The sequence below is a fragment of the Balearica regulorum genome, chromosome 9, assembly GCF_011004875.1.
Source record: "Balearica regulorum gibbericeps isolate bBalReg1 chromosome 9, bBalReg1.pri, whole genome shotgun sequence".
Taxonomy (NCBI): domain Eukaryota; kingdom Metazoa; phylum Chordata; class Aves; order Gruiformes; family Gruidae; genus Balearica; species Balearica regulorum.
In genome coordinates, this window is record NC_046192.1 from 11,906,993 (window position 1) to 11,911,373 (window position 4,381).

Genomic DNA, 4,381 nt, shown 5'->3' on the forward strand with positions numbered 1-4,381 from the left:
ATAAAGAAGCAGATCTGGGTCTAACTTACACATATGTCTCTTGCAATTCAAAAGCTGCTTTGAAACTAGACTGGGCAGACAGACCCCTGTGGAAGTTACAGCAGCCCCAGGGAGCTATCCGAGTGATGCCAAAATTGTGTCTTGCCGTGGTCCACCCTAGACCCAAACTAGAAAAGAAGGGGCTGGCTTTATAGTCATTAGGAATTCTCCAACGGACCAAAGTGAAATTTCTTTTAGCAACACAAAAGAAATTTAGCTTATGCTAAAGAACTGCCCTCTGTAGAGTCTCTGTACTGTAAACTATAGCAATCTTGCTTCCTATCATATTTTATTTTCTTCCCAGAGTTGTGCGTGACAACTTTTAAAAAGAACTTACCAGGCATCTTTACACAGTTAATATTTTAAAAATTTTGAATCTTTTGTGTTGTATGGTTTACATTTTTTGTCATCATCATACATTATTTTCTTGATAGCGAGTCAAGGTGGTTTTCTTCCTGTTGTGCTTTGGAAAACACATATTAGCAATTACACCATTACAAAGATCAGCTGTGCAAATAAAACTGCCTGTCTAGAAAAAAAGGGAAGTTGTAAACTGACGACCATGCCTAGTGCTGAATGGTCTGTGAGGCGATGCGTCTAAACTGTAGCAGTGGGTGAGGCAAAGTGAGTCCAAACCTGACAATCATCAGACATCCATATTCAGAACCAGCAGTGTCACTCCTTTATTTGTCTCTGTGGCACCCAACGAAATATTTCGGTAACCGTCTTGGCCAAACATAGGCAAAATCCCTGTGGACAGCAGAGACAATCAGTCTTGCTTTCTGGATGGTGTCTGCAAGTAGAAGATACTGCTTCTGACCCAGAATGTTGCATCACAATCTTGTTTGAGAGTAAGCAAAGTCTTGTTTGACAGTAAGCAAAGTCTTGCTGCCTATCCACACACAACTGGATTTCTTCCAAAGGTGAATTAAAATCTGTCTTTAAAAAGTGTATCTAATCTCATGTTTAAAACCCAAGCAAAGGTGTACCTGCTATCTCTCCTGATATAAACTATTTAAATATTTAATTGCCCTCACAGTCAGGAAATGTCAACGTTAGGTTTGTCTAGCTACAGTTTCCTGCAAATGGATACCATTGTCTTCGTTGGTGAGGTTGAAAAGGTCATACTATCAAGATCTCTTTTCTATATTTAAGTACCTATTCGAAGTAATCCAGTCTTTTGTCTGTTTTTTTTCTTTCAGAAGCTGAATAAGCTGAAGTGTGGAAGCTTTGTATTGTAAGTTAGCTTGGTTTGCGCTCCCTGGATCATTTTTCAGTACTCTCTGAACTATCACTAATATTTCCATTTTCGTGCTATCAGAAGTGAGTGCACCCACCAACGTGCACAGAGATCTTTCTAGAAGACAGGTTTTTATGCACACTAGGTTGCATTAGTTCTTTTTGCCACAGCGTTGCCTGTGCTTTTCTGAACAAATGGACACACCGCTCTTTCTATTGTTTCTAAACTTTATCACCAAAGACTTTATATAACCACCTAGACTGCTAATGTAAAATACCTTCAGCTTAGGAATCAGCATCTTGAAGGATGCCGCTAGAAACACATCAACTCATTGATATCTTGCTACTGACAATTACATTTTGAAATGTCAGTGAGCCAGTTTTTAGTCCAGTTATTTCTGTATAAATCAGGTGTTTTGAATCAAAATGTCTTGTGGCACTAAATCAATAGCTTGGAGAAATCCAAGTTTAAAATGGAAGTGCAATTAGTTTTATCAGCTGAACATTTAATTATTTCAAAAAAATACTTGTTCCCAATCATCAGGGCCCTGAGTGTACTAATAGGCTTTAATTGCTCTGACTAGTCTGACTTGAGCCTCGCCCCCATAGCCCTGGAGCCCCATTTCACTCGACCTGGCACTGCCAGAGGTGTGCAGGTCTCCAGCCCTGGCTGTTCCGATGCCTGGCCATGGGCCCTGCTGATCTGGGCCCTGACTCCAGGGTTGGGTTCTGGTCTGCACCCCCACTGCCCCCCAGGCCTGCCCCATGCCCTGGTTGCGATGTTGTGCCCTGCTGCACCCACCCCATGGGTCCCCTGTGGCTCCTGGCCCCTAGGGAGCCACTGGCCCGCACTGCACCCCAATGCTGCCTTACATAAAAAAAAGCATAGGTCTGGAAGGGATGTAGGCTGTCAAACACCACACTGCGATTGCAGCTCATTGTATAGCAGCTCATGCTGTTACCGTTCACTACTTTTATTAGCAAAGACTGGAATATGGGTGGACCTCTCCGTTATTTTACCTGGGATCAGTGTCTAGCTAATGGGTTTGTATATTCACGAGTCAAAATATTTACACTTTTGCATCTCAAACAGTTTGATTTTTTCAGTGGATGAGAATCCACCACTCCCAAGTCAGGCCGGGCGGCGTGAGTCCGCTGATTTTGAAAATGAGTGTGATAGTTCCTATAGTCAAACTAAGCCTCTGAACTCACTGGAGCAGAGCACAAAAAGATTCCTATGTTTTATGGTGAGCACACTGAAGAGTTTCAGTGGTTGTTGGATAATGCTAGTTCCTCTAATACTTTGGTTTACATTTCCTTTAATGTTTTTTTAAATATGAATATATTTAAATGTTGAAATTTCATTGCATAATGTAGGGCGTGGTTGTTCCATGGAGGCAATCTGGTTTTTTTATCTGTATTAGCTCCCCCAGTCTTTGCTTGTAAACTTTAATGTTATCGAATCAATATGGTGCCCCATCCAAAAAAGATGGCTATAGGCACATTTTGCTAACATGTTATTCCTTAAGAGTACAGGATACCTATTTGAATAAATTGGGGAAAATAATTCAGCAAAGCAGTTGTTAGACTGGAATGACATTCAGTCTTTTGCTTGGTGACATTTAGAAGAAAAAAGAAAAATGGAGATGGCTTATTTTTGGCCTGAAATAGAATGTATTAGCTGATCAGTGTGACACAGAGTAAGTAGTGAGTGATATATTATTTTGTGCTGTTGTTTTAAAGGAAGTAGAATGATTTAAATGATGCACTGTAACAAAAGAAAAGAGACTATTGGAATCAGACATTCAGGAGGCAAATAGGTTTATTCTGTTTTATGCTTCACATTTACTGCTTTCTGGCATGAATAATACTGCAACCATCATAAAGATTTAAACTAACCATGCTGATAAATACTTAATTTCTCTTGTTTAAGACATCTCTTATATTGTTGCTCTTACATTTTTAAGATGTAGTCTGTCTTAGCTTTTTCACTCGGGTTTGATCTCTGGCTTATTGACTGACTATTTTAAGAACTGCTTTGATGTAGTAGCTCTCCTGTTACGCTTGAGTTTTGCAAAGTACCTACTTAATGGTCCGTTATTTACACTGGCTGATCAACATCTGAGGGAGAACACTCGGTTAGAGCTGCCCCAGGAGGGTGAGGGATGGGGCTGTGGTGTGCAGTGGCTGGCACCGCTCCGTTTGGTGACGGGGAACAAGGGACTTGAGGGGGTAAATTGGAGTCTATTCCTCTGCTGTCAGATGAGAGATGAAGAGTGCTTTTCTGTGCTGTTCTTACTTTGACCTTTAGGAGTGTGATAGCAATGAGCTTTTGAGGTCTTATGCTCAAAGAAGTCGTATTATCAATACCCTTTATATAGCATTTTCACACATTACGTGTTTTTACCAAGGGTTTCAGGATGGTGGCACAATTAAGGGAAGTTCCGAGCTGGGAATTACACTTGTTAACCTTTGTGTCTTCTGATATTTTTCTAATATCGTCGTGCTTCAGTAACAGCTCCTGCAGTGCAGCATCCATCGTCCCACGCGGCCAGCTGTCCGTTCACTGACACAGCGGTGTCACACAGTAATCCATTACAGGGCTAGGAAGGGACGAGGGGGATCGTTTCGGCACGTAACGCTTGCCCGGAGGGAGCAGGAGGCTCGGCTGGCAGCTGCGCCGTGCGGGGCTCTCCCCACGCGTGGCCGGCAGGCGGCCGAGGCGGGACCCCCGGGCGGAGCCGTCCCGCTGGCCGGGCCGGGGGAAAGCAACGGGGCGGGGGGAGCCGCAGGTGCCATTTAGGGTGCGATCTGTGGCGCTGCTCGTCCCTGTCTCTCCAGAGATGGCGATGTCTCGCCGCCGCTGGCCGTAGCGGGCACGCTGTGGGCCCGAAGCACCTCAAAAACGCCGCCGCGGCGCCAGAGCCGCCCCCCGTACCCTGCTTCCCGCGGCGGGAAGTGACACCGGCGGGTGCCCGCAGACCCCGCGCGCCCCTGGCCGCAACTGCCGCCACGCGCGGAGCCGGAGCGGGCGTGAGGCAGGGCCGCGTGACAGCGCGCAGCCGGGACCCCGCGTCGCAGGCGCGCGGCCGACGGCCGCCAG